Source organism: Alosa alosa, chromosome 1 (genome assembly GCF_017589495.1).
Source record: "Alosa alosa isolate M-15738 ecotype Scorff River chromosome 1, AALO_Geno_1.1, whole genome shotgun sequence".
NCBI lineage: Eukaryota > Metazoa > Chordata > Actinopteri > Clupeiformes > Clupeidae > Alosa > Alosa alosa.
Genome location: NC_063189.1, coordinates 3664230 through 3680488, shown reverse-complemented (window position 1 = coordinate 3680488; position 16259 = coordinate 3664230). Strand labels below are relative to the sequence as shown.

Genomic DNA, 16259 nt, shown 5'->3' with positions numbered 1-16259 from the left:
CTTCTTTCTTGCTGATTTGCTTTAGTTTTCTCTACTCGGGATTGGGATCGGGAACTCACAGAAGATTTGTTTTCTACTGTTTGTAACATGTCCTTTTTTTAATAAAGATATAAAATTAGACTAGAGTGTGTTGGTGAATCTCTTTCTGTGTGTGTGTGTGCATGTGTGTGTGCGCGTGTGCTGGCGTGATTCCCATAACGGCTTGACCAGCCATAACCAACCTAGATAATGACTGGGAGATAAATCAGAGGTAGCCTAGGTAGCCTAAGGTAATAAGGTCTTTAATACGTCTGTCTGTTTCTCTCTCCTCCTCTCTATCTCTCTCTCTCTCCCTCTCCCTCCCTCTCTCCTCCTCTCCTCCTCTCTCTCTCCTCTCCCTCTCTCTATCTCTCTCCCTCCTCCTCTCTCCCTCTCTCTCCCTCTCTCCTCTCTCTCCCTCTCTCTCTCCCTCTCCTCTCCCTCTCTCCCTCTCTCTCTCCCTCTCTCTCTCCTCTCTCTCTCTCAGTAATTCCACTATAGCCTGTTTCCTGTTTCATCTCCGTTACGGTGAGTTACGCTTCGCTGCAGCAAATAAACAATCGAGACTCGATGGCACGAGACTCCCATTGCTCCTCATTTTACACCCCACACAAGACAGCACAGATTAGATTTGCCCGCTGTGCTACATCGCTACACAACAAAACCGTTTAACCAGCATGTCGACTGTGCTTTTCTGCCCCCTCCTCCAGCGTCTACTGAGTGAGCGTCTCCAGCGTCTGATGGCTGGAGCAGTGAGAAGCGTCTGGGCTGTTGTAGACGCGTTGTTTACGGGCCATCCAGCCCCATCTGGAGGTAGCAGTGAGGCAGAAGTGTCTTCATTCAGCATCTCACTCCGCTCCTCCCTCCCTCCCTCCTTCATCCCTCCCTCCCTCCTCCTCCTCCTTCATCCCTCCCTCCCTCCCTCCTCCCTCCCTCCCTCCTTCATCCCTCTCTCTCTCCTTCCTTCTCTCCCTCCCTCCTTCATCCCTCTCTCTCTCCTCCCTCCTCCCCCTCCCTCCTTCATCCCTCCCTCCCTCCTTCATCCATCCATCCATCCATCTTTCTCTCCCTCCCTAATCTCCATCCCTCGCTCCCATTGCCCCCTCTCTAACTTCTCTGCAAACTGCTGGGTAGCGTTGAGGCGGAAGTGGCTTCAGTCAGTAGCTCACTCCCATCCCTTGCTACCTACCTCCTTCATCCCTCTTTCATTCTCTCCTTGCTTCCCTAATCCCTCCATCCCTCTCTTGTCTCCATCACTCCGTCTCTTTCCTCTCTGCAAGCTGTTGGGTAGCATTGAGGCAGAAGTGGCTTCGTTCAGCAGACTCTTATTCCTCTCTCTCCTTCTCATCTCTCTATCCCTCTCTCCCTCCCTCTGTTAGATATAGATGGTAATGTTTAGTGCAGGAGTTTCTTCTCCCTCTCTCTCGTCCTCTTGCTCTCTCTCTCTCTCTTTCTCTCTCCCTCTCTCTCTCTCTTGTCCTCTTGCTCTCTCTCTCTCTCTCTTTCTCTCTCTCTCTCCCTCTCTCTCTCTTGTCCTCTTGCTCTCTCTCTCTCTTTCTCTCTCCCTCTCTCTTTCTCTTGTCCTCTTGCTCCCTCTCTCTCTCTCTCTCTCCATCCCTCCCCTCTGCTGACTGTTAGATCATTTTAATACAGTCACATCTTACTTCACGGGGGACTCTCCTCCTTCCCTCTCTCTCCCTCTCTCTCTCGCTCTGTCGTTCCATCCCTCCCTCTCTGTGTTTACCCCCCCCTCCTCTTGCTCTCCCTCCTTCTCCTCCGCTAGTTGCCAGTAGTACCTTGTTGCAGTAGATCAGCCCTAACTAGGCAGCACTCGGCCCCAGGCAGGCAGAAAGGGCAGATCACGCCACAGAGCTGCTGGAGGAGGAAGAGACGCACAAAACAGGAAAAGGATCAGCCACCAAAAAGGAGAAGACAACTAAACTATCGGCTCTCAAAAGAGCAAAGGAGGACCTGACGAAAGACAACTAAACTATCGGCTGCCTTTGGTTTTGATTTGTGTTTGAACATCCACCCAAGGAGGGCATCGCGTAGGTTTGCATTGACTTTCACTTTTGTAATATTTCAACTCATTGTTGATGTTTTAAAAACCCTTACCCTGACTAACACATTAGCTCACAAGAACTAACCAGTCCCACACTAAAACTACAGCGAGGGAGATGGGCAGAGTGTGTGTGTGAGTGTGTGAGTGTGAGTGTGTGAGTGTGAGTGTGTGAGTGTGAGTGTGTGAGTGTGTGTGTGTGTGAGTGTGTGTGAGTGTGTGTGTGTGTGTGTGTGTGTGTGTGAGTGTGTGTGTGTGTGAGAGAGGGGAGGGCTAAGGCTCACTGTGCTGTTATGTATTCCCATTATGTGCTGAAACTGTAAATGAGATAAAAAAAAAAAAAATTAAGTTTCATGACCCCTTCCTCCAAATTCATAGCATACGCCGTTAGATTATACCTCACAGTAGTGTGATGGTTCTTTGTGCTGTTTGCTGATAAGTTATCTGTGTGTGTGTGTGTGTGTGTGCATACCAGGGGGTGTGGCCCCTGAAGCACGGGATAACCTCGGGATTAGTGATCTGAGGTCTCCCTTGCTGCATGGAAACACACACACACACACACACAGTGGGTGTTCACATACACACACACATACAGTGGGTGTTCACATACACACACACACACACAGTGGGTATACACATACACACACACTGGTACAGTCATCACAGTATGGAAAGTACATTTTTCCAGAAATCAGATTAGTGAAGCAAAGTGAATAGTCAGTGATGGTGCAGATGATTGTGGCTATTCTTAAATGGAAGACTTAGGCCTAGTCCACACGTACCAAACCAATCTTTTTTTCCTCCGTCTTCCCTGTAACTGTATCAAGAATATTTGCGTCCAAACGGAACCATCTCAACACGACTCAACATGTTATTTCATATCCCAGGTCTATAGGTGGCACTGTTTGTTACAGAAATTGACCAAAGCTTGCGCGCTTTGTAGGCCATACAGACAGAGTAGGCTACAACGAAAATGGCTAGTGCAAGGAAACCAGAATTGTTTGTGTGGACTGATGGTGAACTGTCAACTGTAAAACTAATAAACTTCATTTTTACGGTTTGTGAAGGATGCTGTCCCGTCCTTTATTTGGCTAACGCAGGTACATATAATCTCCTTTACTTTCTTTGGTTGTAGGATAGTTCGCGATTCACATTAGTTTTGGCCATCACCACAAGTGCATAGGCTACTAAACGCTAGGCGTACCCAAGTTCTAGGCTATTCCGTTGCCACATTTATAATATTGCTATAATACCTTTGTTAGTAACAGTCGATACTTTTGCCTGCATCAAATCGCGCATTCGCATTTAGTGCGCATCTACCATAGGCTTAACATGAGTTCTAAGTGTCTTTGTATGCTCATATCTGACTTCACTAGACTATGAATGCATTTATTTATGTTGTAAGACATGTAAAATAAATGAATGACGGCACTACACACAAATTAATTTAAACTTACACTGCACTTCCCTAATAACTTCTGACTAGTTCTCTCGCATCAGTCACTGACAGTAGCTATAATGCATAAAAAAACACTGGGAAAAACACTGTTCAGTCCACCAAGTCATAAGCTATTGGCGCTGTGCAGCACCAGTTGTGATATTTATCCTACTGAGTGTAATCGTAGGTAATGTCATGTATGAAAACTAGTATTGTTAGGCAATACTACTGTATAAGTGTCAAGTCCAGGGCAGCTGAGGTGTGGCGATGACATCATCAATACGCATATGCGGTTTCGTCGTCCAAACAAACTCACAAGGGCTACGGTTTCAGATTTTTCCACCCTTGGACCAGGTTTCAAAAAAGTGCAGTTTCGGGCAGTGCGTTTACAGGATTCGTTTGGACGATCGGCCAAGACGAAGCAAAACTGGTGCGTTTAACCCAAAAAGCGTCTCCGTGTGGACGGGGCCTTAGTTGTCTTGAGAGGCTATACACCAAGATAATTATGCAGTAATACACTGCAATACATTTACGTAGCCGATAGATAACTTTAACAAACATTATTTCCTGCAATGTTGAATGTGTTTCCGATGTATGCATAGCCAATTGGTAAACATAAACTCCTAATCTATTAGTGTATGTAGAATAAGAACTAAACTCATAATCTACTAGTGTATGTAGAATAAGAACTAAACTCATAATCTACTAGTGTATGTAGAATAAGAACTAAACTCATAATCTACTAGTGTATGTAGAATAAGAACTAAACTAGGGCTGTCAAAATAACTGATTAATTTCGATTCATTAATTTGAGTAAAAATAACTGATTAAAAAAAAATAGTGCAGATTAATCGATTTCGTATGACCTTTGACCCCGAGCCGTTCTAGTCAGTAACCATTAGGCTGTAAAAGGAAGAAGAGATGGAAATGTGCTGATTGGACCGTTTACGTTTTCAAAACGCCTTGATGGTGTTGATAAAAATAAAGTGTTGATTAAAATAAAGTCCTCTGCAATGTTGACATTGAGGGGAGTGTTCATTTATTTTCATTGTGTCCCCTAGGTTATATCTGTGGCCTGAAATGCCTTGTATGTGAAAAAAACTTCTTCCCAAAGCACTTTTTAATTTATTTCCTCAGCATATTAGGTCATATCATAGATTATTATAGCCATTATTTGTACAGTGAAAATAATAATAAAAGAGTTTTTGAACTTTAATGTCACTAATGCTGATTATTCAATGATTAATTTGAATTTAAATATTTAAAATACTTTCACAGCAAAAATTATATATGCGATTAATTTAGATTAATTAATCACAGAGAATGTAATTAATTCGATTAATTTTTTTAATCGATTGACAGCCCTAAACTAAACTCATAATCTACTAGTGTCTATGTAGAATAACAACTAAACTCATAATCTACTAGTGTATATGTAGAATAAGAACTAAACTCATAATCTACTAGTGTCTATGTAGAACTAGATGTACCGCATAGCGGTACAAAATATGACCGCCGCTCAGTCCTGTACATCCGTTCCGCGAAAATAAATCACACTTCAATTTGTCTCCATATTTTACTCCATCCCCACTCTTGAAACTTTTGTGTATGCTTGTTTGGCATGCCTGAGTGTGTGTCTGGCTGCACGAAAAGTACCCTACTGGTGCTGAAAAGGTGAATAGATTGTAGAATAGCCAAAGAAGATGTAGAATTGTTATAAAACCTTTAAAATCTCTAAACAATCACAAGTAGGGCAGTTCATCACAGTTCATCCATTGCAACTGGATTGATGAAAGGTCACTTACACCTGTAGGCTACATTGTATTTGGGAAAAGCAAAAGGTATCAGCATAATGTTATTTATTTATTTATTTTTATGTATTTATAAACAAAAACATCTCTGTCAGTTCCATGCCGTTTTCAACAGCTATCAAAACAAAGGTCATTTTGGATGGATGGATTTTTTGTGAATGTTTCTTCTTCTACATAAGATTTTAGTCATCTTTAGTTCATGTAATACTTTATTGTCAATGCACAAATTAAGTAACAGTAGTCTGAAACGTTATTGTTAATGCACAAATTAAGTAACAGTAGCCTAGTCTGAAACGAAATGCTGTTTTACATCTAACCAGTGGTGCAAATAACTGACATGTCCAAATGGGCCTTGATGAAATGCGTCGCTAGACTGTTCATACACATTTTAACGGGCCAAAGTTTAACTTGCATTGTTTAACTGAGGTCCATGGCTAGTCTGGCTTTCATCAGACCAAGCTCAATCTTTTAAGAAATCAAAAAATAAATAGCGGGCAGATCAGGCTGGGTTCACCCAGCCTAGTCCATAGGCACCGATATTGTTTAATTTTCCGATTGAGATATACACGCTCTGGCTATTCTAAATGCAAAAATGCATCAGGGAGTTATGACAAAACGGTAACTAACAAACTAGATCCTAATAGAAAGTTGTTAGCTTCCCTAAGCTACAGGTAGGATTATAAGGTAGGCCTATTGACAACATAAATTGTCAATAGGCTATGCTGGCGACACAAATAAAATCTCCTTTGAAACCAATGGCTTACGCCTTACAGTATCAAGCGGACTTAAACTGTCATATCGTGGCGAAAAGTTGTAATAACATTCACGCAGCTCCATGAGTCAAGGAAAGCGAATGAAGTAGCCACTTCTAAATGGGACCCACTACACAGTAGCTTAAGGTGTTTTGCTAAAGCAGCCATAATGAAATGAAGGTGTCATTGTTTGGATACTTCACACACACGTGCTTTTAATTTCACAGACTACAACTACCAAGCTGTAATCAAAGCACATCGATTCCCCTCTCACACCCTGCACGCACTTAAAACAAAATAAACAGGCGTCTCAGTCTCCAGATGTATAGGCAAAACTGTATCAGACCCGGTGTAGCGTTGGTAAATCTTCCATTGCACAGAATGATTTTGTAGCGTGCAATAAATGACAGTCGAAAGATACAAACAGTGCTGCTATCAATTTGCTTGCTTAGTATAACCGCATTTATAGTTTTCTACAAATGCAATCAATCAAATGCCTCCATCACTCAACCAACGCTTAACGGTAACATCACCTAGGTCCTTATTGATATTACAAGATTAACGCCTGCAGTAAAAATCAAGCATGTCGAGAAACATCCTTAGATTTATTTCGCTTCAAGAAGAAATGGGAATTACACTTCATGTGAACATCGCCCTATCCTTATTAGATGTTCGCTGCGGTAAATTACAGTCCTTGTATGAAGGTCCATTGTTTTTCCAACCCACATTTAACTTCCAACAAAATTACGCCTCACTGCAACGTCGCCATCTAGTGGACAAACGACTACTTCTCGCCAATACTGAAAATGCAGCCATGATGATGATGATGAATATTTATTTTGGCTTTCTTTTAATCCTACTGATTTTCATTTTTTTACGGGGGCAAATCACAAATGAGTGATTATGAGCCAGGTTGATGTGGGCCCTTGAGACCAACATACCATAAAAGATTCACAGAGAACTGTGTCTGCCCTACCCTCCTTCGGGGGTCCAGTCCAGCGGGGGCTGCAGATGAAAAACGAAAAAATGGCGGTTCCATGCTATCCATGTGGGGGTACATGCTCACCAAGTTTTTGTGTACCCCGGTCTTTCAGTGTCGGGGAATCCTTGTTGGTGTACGTCACTAAATGTACACATAAATTATTTTATTGTAAGGCCCCCATGAACGAAAGTACACAAAACTTGGCATGCATTCAGAGGGTGTCATAATGATCCTACTCTTTTAATTTCGTGCAGTTTGACCTTGTCAGCCAGAGATATTGAGATGAAAACACCTAATTTTTTGCTTTTTAATTTTTAACTAGGTGGGCTATACATGAAAGACCAACATACAAAAAGGTGGACCTCCTAGGCCCCACGGTTCTCGAGATATTCACAGAAAACTGTCTCCGGCCACCTACAGGCCAGTTGGTGTATAGTAACATAAATTAATTTATTGTGTGGCCCCCATGAACGAATTCCACAAAACTTGGCGTGCATACATAGGGTGTCATAATGATCCTACACTTACAATTTTGTGCAGTTTTGACTATGTTAGGTCACAGATACCTTCAATTACACCACCTCATTTTTTACTTTTTGTGTTTAACTAGGTGGCTATACATGAAATGAGTGGTTATGGAATGGGTTGACATGGCCCCTTGAGATCAACATACAAAAAAAAAAGGTCCTCCTAAACCCTACGGTTTTCGAGATATTCACAGAAAACTGTGTCTGCCCTACCCTCCTTTCGGGGTCCAATTCAGCCGGAGGGGCTACAGATCAAAACGAAAAACGATGGTTCCATGCTATCCATGTGGGGTTACATGTCCACCAAGTTTCGTGTACCCCGGTCTTTCAGTGTCCGGGAATCATTGACGGAAATTTGGGCATGTAAAAAAAAAAAAAAAAAAAAAAAAAATCTGACTAAACCTATATGACCGCCGCTTCGCTGTGCGGCGGTCATAATAAGAACTGTGATGGTGGAGAGAGGTAGAGGGGTACAAACTTTGCTACTTCCGCATGTCTGTATAATTTTTTCTCGTTTCACGTGTATACTGAAGAACAATGCTAAGCATTTCAGATGCACTTGTGTGTTTGGGGTAGCCATCTCTAAAGCCTACGGTTTTCAACACATCTTCCCTCCATTTATAGCAATCAGTCTTATAATTCAGTCAGAGTGATGGAGAGTGATTTCTCAATCACACGTCTGATGATATGATTTTATTGAAATAAAGTCGGTCATTTGTGCCAGGGCCAAAATATAGTGAATATTGGGTTTTTGTGATGAAGTTCGCTTTTTTCATGCTAATGAAGCTATTAACAACGAATTACTGGTAATATGCATCCGATCACTCTGAACAATAATCTAAATACAATGTTAACCGGCACCACACAAACTGAAGCAAAAGTTTTCAAAAGCACAAAATTCGAACGGAACGCCGGTCATTATCAGGAAAATGAGGCCCAACAGGGCGAACCGGACCCTGAAGGGACTTATTTTACAGATGATTATATGTTTGCAGCGGTAATTACATGAATTTATTTTACCGTAGAACGTTGGAAAATCCCATTCAAGTCAACGGAGTGTTCTACTAGCATTGTGAAGAGCCGTATAATAAGTGACAAACAATTCACAAGAAGCTTTTTTTGGAAAAGCTCTTGGAAAATCACACGGAAAGAAATAAAGGCAGGAAAGGAAGCCAGGCCCTCTGTACTAACCCGTGTTTGTGGTCATGCCATGTCCTTGGACATGCCTCCCAGTGTGGAGCTGACGGGATGCCGTCATGACCTCTCCATCAGGTGGACGTGTGTGTGTGTGTGTGTGTGTGTGACAGGGCAGGTCAGCGCAGCACAGAAATCTGCTCCTCTGAGCTGTATTTAGATGCCACAGTAGCCGCTCTGCTCTGCCCTCCAAGTCACGGTCATCCCTCAGGGACTTGCACATAAAGCGTCAGGTTTCTCATGGATCTGTGTGTGCGTGTGTGTGTGTGTGTGTGTGTGTGTGCGTGCGTGTGTGTGTGTGCGGGTGCGTGCATGCGTGTGTGTGTGTGCGTGCGTGTGTGTGTGCATGCGGGTGCGTGTGTGTGTGTGTGTGCCTGAGAGGGACTGAGCTGCAGGCTGCACAGAGAGGAAGAGTGAGAGGAGAGGGATGGATATGCAATATGCACTCAGGGAATAAAGACATTTCTGGACAGATGAGGACAATACTGTGGGGTTTAAATAGCCTCTATTTGGTGGGGCCACGGCTGCATTATACTGGGAATGAGCTCCCGTGCCCTGGATGCATGCTTAAAAGGATACATGCTTAAAGGGATGCATACTTAAAAGGTTGCCATTGTCTGTAGAGAGTGTTGCTCCGGTGATTGCACTGCTCTCCACGACTCGGCATTTAAAAAAAGGTCATTAGTCCAATTAGATAGGTAAATTAAGTTTGAATAAGTGTGACCACGAAATGCTTAATGTGTCGCACTCCTCATAATGGGATAAGAAATCAGCCATGGCACGTCAGCGCTAATTACGAGCGGCGCTGATAAGATTTTAATCCTGTCCAATCACGGAGGCTAAATTGAGATTAATTGAGAGGCCCTCAGCCAGTGCATCTGTGGGGAGGAGGAGGAGGAGGAGGGGGGCTGAAGAGGAGGGGACACAGCTGGCCCATTTGTTGTGGAGGGGTCTGGTGCCGAGCCGGTCTGGGTCTGGTGCCGAGCCGGGCTGGCCCTGGGTCTGGGTCTGGTGCCGAGCCGGGCTGGCCCTGGGTGTGGGTCTGGTGCTGAGCCGGGCCGGCTCTGGCCCTGGGTCTGGGTCTTCCTGACCCTCTCTGTCCCTCCCCTCATCAGGCCTGATGCCACACCTCTGCTTACTGTGCAGTGAGACGTCCAGATGGGGAGGTCTGTTTCTTACTGGTGCTGCAGTAGGCTAAGCGCCTGGTGCCTCTGTTTGCTGTCCAGATGGTGAGGTCTGTTTCTTACTGGTGCTGCAGTAGGCTAAGCGCCTGGTGCCTCTGTTTGCTGTCCAGATGGTGAGGTCTGTCTGTTAGTGATTTTTGAGGACATGCGTAACACACATACTCATATCATGTTCTACTATGGTTCTCCTCTTAAAGAGGTGGCATACTCCCCCGTGCGTTGCGTGCGTCGAAGACGTGCATCATTGACATGCGGTCACATGACACAGTTCTCGAAACACAGATGCAGGACTCCACCAGGCTACGCCTCTTAGTCTCACTTTTATTTCATCTTCGTTTGCTCTTCTTTGTGATATTCTGCCATTTTCTAGTTTCACTGTGCTCCATCAACAATTCATATTCCTCTGGATATAACTAAACGAAACAATATATACTGTAATTCTTGAAGAATATGGTGCGTGCGTGCGTGCGTGTGTGTGTGTGTGTGTGTGAGAGAGAGAGAGAGAGGGGAGAGAGAGAGGGAGAGAGGTAGGCCACAGACCTGGTCCAGTGTGTATGTGTGTGAGAAAGAGTGAGAGAGTGAGTGGGAGAGAGGTAGGCCACAGACCTGGTCCAGAGTGTGTGTGTTTGGAGAGGTCCGGTTTGGCAGAGAGCTGTTTGTGTGACAGAGCTGAGGCTGCTGAACCTTAAGACAGGTGTGTGTGTGTTTAGGAACATGTTATGTTTGTCAATTTAGTTAGCACATGTGTTCAGCCTCTGCAGCCAGATTAATTTGCTGAAGCATGTATACATGCTAGCAGTATGTGAGCTTCCATCGTTTCAAACTCCGATAACGTTAGTGTCTTGTTAACTTGTTAGCGTCTCTACCGGAGATGTTCTGGCCTGGTAGTGCTCTAACAGCAGCAGACAAACAAACAGGGCCAGATCAGACAAACGAACAGGGCCAGATCAGATGCAATGCCGCTTACAGCACAGATAGCTATGTTAGCTGTTATGTACCCGCATGATTTTGCTTTGTTCTGTCTCTTTCTATTCTTGATTATGCTCCCGGACGAGCCCCCAATTATGTCTTCCTTCCTGGCCCCTGGACAGGGATGTCAGTCACATAATGATTCTTGATTCTTGATTTGTGATGATTGTGTCCTGATTTGTCTCTGGTCTCTCCCCAGGTGAGCATGGCCAGCTGTGGCTGCTGTTTCTGGGGCATTGTGTGGCTGATTGTGCTGCTGGTGATTGGCTGGCCGCTGAGCATCTTCCTGGGGGGCCTGTACGGCTTCATCGCCCCACTGACGGCCTGCGTGGGGCTGGACCGGCTGGCCGAACTGCTGATGGAGGGGGCCAACCTGGGCCGCACCTGCGCCCAAAACATGCGGCATGGGAAACCGCTGTGCTGAGGCCCACCTGTAGGCTAGTGCACACCTGTGATGAAGCTAACCTGACCCCACACACACATAGATACCCATGCAGATATACACTTCAAGAATAGATCATCAAACTAATCATTCTAATGTTACATTTATTTAGATTAGATTACATGTTTAACTTAACTTTAGGTCCTGGTCCTCAAAACACAATGCTTTGTAACATACAAACGAGCAGTCAGTATCACCCATTGTGACATGTCAGCATTTTATGTGTACAAATATTTTAGTGAAACAGTATAGTAAAAGGTCAATGCATCTTACTTGATGTTAACACCATTCAGTTCCACCAAAGTGCCTGTGCTGTTCCAGAGTTCCTCTTGTGGTGCACTATACGTGCTTTAGTGGATAATACCGTGTGCTTTGTATGCTAAATGTGACAAGTGTGTACAATGGTGCTGTATGTTTCTGTTTCTTTTCAAAACGAAAGTCTTGTATGTGTGATATGGACCTCATTACCTGAAGTGCCTGTATTTGTGATATTGAATGCTGTTTTGGAGTTGATGCAGACTTCGCTAGTTCTCCCTGGGACCAATTTGTATTTTGATGAAACTGATATATTGAAGTATTGAGTCAATGAAGTAAAACCAATTCTGCCTTAATATTAAAAGGAGTTGTTCATGTTTTTTTATTTCATGGCAACCAAACAGAAACACCCAGAATTTGTGTCTGGTTTTATCTTCTTTCTCTCTTTCTCTCTCTCTCTATCTCTCTCCCTGTCTGTGAAAAATATGAAGAAAGGAAACTTCTGATCCAGTTCCATTTCAAAAGAGATCTCCCTGGAACAGAGGAGTGAGCTCATGCTGGTGAAAAATGTAAACACACTCAGACAAAAAAATAAAAAGTTTCTCTCTTGCTCTTTCTCTTTATGACTTTTCTGGGAGTTCCTGCTTCCAAAAAGTGCAGTCAGAACTTGGAGATATTTGGGGGAGGTTTTCTTCGTCCCTATCGTTTTTCAAACAGACACACACACGATGTTTTTATGCAGGTCTGGGTATGACAATGCCTTCCTATCCTTTTCAGAATGTTTGAGGAATTAGCACTTCAAATCCACATTAAGACCTGCACTGGAACATCCATATAGAGAATACACACTTCCCTGGCTGCCTCTGAGGGTTGGTATTTGTAGCTTAAACCATTCAGATTCCACTCATGCATATTTCATGTTCGTTTTAAAGCCCTCTTTATCCTCATTTTCTCACTGGTCTCATTGACTGTCACACGGACTGACAGTAATTCTCGCAAGTTGTATTTTTTTTTTAACTGCCGTCCTAATCCTTTCAAATTTGCTTTGAAAAACATGGCACCCCTACGTCCCAATGTAATATTTATGCCTTTGCCATATGAGTCCTAGTTAAACGGCCTCCATGCTAACCCTAAGGCTTTTCCCCAAAGATATTGGGCTTGGGGGCAGATTCTGTCCAAAATTGCCTGGTTTTTAATTTTTAGTTTGTTCTTTTTTCCCCCAGCCTGTGCAGATTTTGTTGGCAGACAGTATCGCCACTCTGGCAGGAAAAGCCTGTGCAGAGGGGGCAACCATAACCCACTTTACAGGCGGGGCAGGAGCACATCTGGCCCGCGTCTGGCTCGGATTTGGTTAAGTTCTGGCTGACCCTATTGCCCTATCAATCTCTCACAGCCCCCACAGAGTCTTGTGGTATCCATAGATTAGGAATTAGATTTTCCTTTTTGGGGGAGTTGTGTGTGTGCGTGTGCGTGTGTGTGTGTGTGCACTCTGAGTGTATCTAAGGCCAGGGTGGTAGAGAGCTATGTTGTGCGTGTGTGTGTGTGCACTCTGAGTGTATCTAAGGCCAGGGTGGTAGAGAGCTGTGTGTGTGTGTACACTCTGAGTGTATCTAAGGCCAGTGTGGTAGAGAGCTGTGTGTGTGTGTACACTCGGTGACCGTGATTTGTTCAAGTAAGAGTTGTTCCTGGACCAACATTCTAAAGACGGTCCTGGACCAACAACTCTTTAACCAATCACAGCCTTGTGATGTCATCAATGTGAGTCTTCTGCTTCTCCCATGGTCATTTTGAAATTTCCCTCCAGAAACAACCAGTGGATCACCAACTTGTATCTCAATACAGGTAGGTCCTTGCATATTTGTGTGTAAAATAGTTGTAAAATAAAGTAATTCCGAGTGGAATCTGAATATATGCACCTTAGATTTTTTTATTTTCGTTTTAGTTGACTTGGTTCCATGTTTGTCTAATGTTAGCTGCCAGGCTAGGGACCATACATTTACTGTAATACATTAGCTTCCTAATAGGTAATTCAGTGGCTATGCATCTTTTAAATAACTTATTTCGAAGGGATACAGTAGTTGAAGTAGCTTTGAAGCTCATTTAGCAGTCTTGGTGCCGCTGTTATTATGTTAGAGGCTAGGCTAGGGAACATAAATGTATGCTACCAAATTAGCTTGCTAATAGGTAGGTGCAGCATGCAACTATGTGAAGTGCCAAGCCGGTGTTATGTTAGTTCACTGGCTAAGGAGCACACTTTTGGACTACTAATGTAGCTTGGCAATAGGCTAAAGCAGTCACTTTTGTTTGTACATGGTCCTGAAGCGACGTTGCCATGTTGGTCTTGGACCGTCTTTACAATGTTGGTCCAGGACCCACATTGTCATGTTTGTGTGTGTGTGTGTGTACACTCTAAGTGTATCTAAGGCCAGTGTGGTAGAGAGCTGTGTGTGTGTGTGCACTCTGAGTGTATCTAAGGCCAGGGTAGTAGAGAGCTATGTTGTGTGTGTGTGTGTGTGTGTGTGTGTGTGTGTGTGTGTGTGTGTGTGTGTGTGTGTGTGTGTGTGTGTGCACTCTGAGTGTATCTAAGGCCAGGGTAGTAGAGAGCTATGTGTTGTGTGTGTGTGTGTGTGTGTGTGTACACTCTGAGTGTATCTAAGGCCAGTGTGGTAGAGATGTGTGTGTGTGTGCACTCTAAGTGTATCTAAGGCCAGGGTGGTAGAGAGCTATGTTGTGCGCGTGTGTGTGTGCACTCTGAGTGTATCTAAGGCCAGTGTGGTAGAGAGCTGTGTGTGTGTGTGCACTCTGAGTGTATCTAAGGCCAGGGTAGTAGAGAGCTATGTTTGTGTGTGTGTGTGTGTGTGTGTGTGTGTGTGTGTGTGCACTCTGAGTGTATCTAAGGCCAGTGTGGTAGAGAGCTGTGTGTGTGTGTGCACTCTAAGTGTATCTAAGGCCAGGGTGGTAGCTAGGCACCAGTGTATCTAAGGCCAGTGTGGTAGAGAGCTGTGTGTGTGTGTGCACTCTGAGTGTATCTAAGGCCAGGGTAGTAGAGAGCTATGTTGTGTGTGCACTCTGAGTGTATCTAAGGCCAGGGTAGTAGAGAGCTATGTTGTGTGTGTGTGTGTGTGTGTGTGTGTGTGTGTGTGTGTGTGTGTGTGTGTGTGTGGTGTGTGTGTGTGCACTCTAAGTGTATCTAAGGCCAGGGTGGTAGAGAGCTATGTTGTCTTGTGTGTGTGTGTGCACTCTGAGTGTATCTAAGGCCAGTGTGGTAGAGCTGTGTGTGTGTGTGCACTCTGAGTGTATCTAAGGCCAGGGTAGTAGAGAGCTATGTTGTGTGTGTGTGTGTGTGTGTGTGCACTCTGAGTGTATCTAAGGCCAGGGTAGTAGAGAGCTATGTTTGTGTGTGTGTGTGTGTGTGTGTGTGTGTGTGTGTGTGTACACTCTGAGTGTATCTAAGGCCAGTGTGGTAGAGAGCTGTGTGTGTGTGTGCACTCTAAGTGTATCTAAGGCCAGGGTGGTAGAGAGCTATGTTGTGCGCGTGTGTGTGTGCACTCTGAGTGTATCTAAGGCCAGTGTGGTAGAGAGCTGTGTGTGTGTGTGCACTCTGAGTGTATCTAAGGCCAGGGTAGTAGAGAGCTGTGTGTGTGTGTGCACTCTGAGTGTATCTAAGGCCAGGGTAGTAGAGGGCTGTGTTGAGTACACCTAAAAGGAGCTGTGCTGCTGCTGCTGTACGTGCGACAGGGCCCTGGATTCCGCACAGGCCGTAAATATTTAATGGCCAGCGAGATCAAGAGAGAAGAAGAGACGCCTGGCTCACTGTACAGAGATGGAGGGATGATGGAGGAGAGGGGGAGAGAGGGGGGGAGGAGGAGAGGAAGCGTGGAGACCCAGTAGTAATTAACCCCATACTGATTTCTAATTTCCTTCTCGCATCCGGGCAGTTAGGGGACCCTCAAATTCTGCGGGTGTGGGGACTCTTAAACCCCCTGTGTGTGTGTGTGTGTGTGTGTGTGTGTGTGTGTGTGTGCGTGTGTGCGCGCGCATATGTGTGCGTGTTAAGAGAGAGAGCTTATCTCCATGTGAGTATCAGAGAAAGAGAGAGCTTGTGTGTGTGTGTGTGTGTGTGTGTGTGAGAGAGAGAGAGATAGTGAGATAACAAGACTGTGTATGTGTGTTATGGAGAGAAAGTGTGTGTGTGTGTTCATGATTACAGGGTTTGGTATGAAGGGCAGGAGCTTGTTCCTCAGTTGATTTACTCAATTTGTTGTGGGTGTGATGCTGTGATTTGGTAGGTAATTGTGTGCTTATGACTGAACATCAACGGAATGAGTTTGTGTGTGTGTGATAGGTTCTCTCACACACTCACACTCTCTCTATTCCCCTAAAAGAAGTTATCTTCAAGGTCATCTGTTGTTTACCTTTTTCTTCTAACTTTGGCCAGGGGCTGCACTGTGTGTGTGTCTGTCCTCACATCCCTCTCCAAACTAAGGACAGGACAGAAATAATGATAAGATCCATCGTTAAGAAGTCATTATAATGAGATCAGTTATAAGAAAATATGTTGAACTATCAGAATAACAACAGAATATTTTATTACCCATCCAGAAAGCCCACACACAAAACAATGTTAT

General features: G+C 44.3%; 1 protein-coding gene and 1 long non-coding RNA gene across 2 annotated transcripts in view; both read left to right on the top strand.

Annotated features, from left to right (window-relative positions):
• Positions 1-120, top strand: part of aqr (aquarius intron-binding spliceosomal factor) — a 100908-nt gene extending 100788 nt beyond the window's left edge. Inside the window, exon 36 of the mRNA XM_048259440.1 lies at positions 1-120. This exon is cut by the window's left edge and continues 262 nt beyond it. The gene's annotated coding sequence lies outside the window, so the exon portion shown is untranslated.
• A 1649-nt stretch (positions 121-1769) lies between these two features.
• Positions 1770-11995, top strand: LOC125303500. Its single transcript, XR_007195056.1, has 2 exons — positions 1770-2066; positions 11134-11995. It is a non-coding gene; the product is annotated as an uncharacterized LOC125303500 (long non-coding RNA).
• Positions 11996-16259: the final 4264 nt, after the last annotated feature.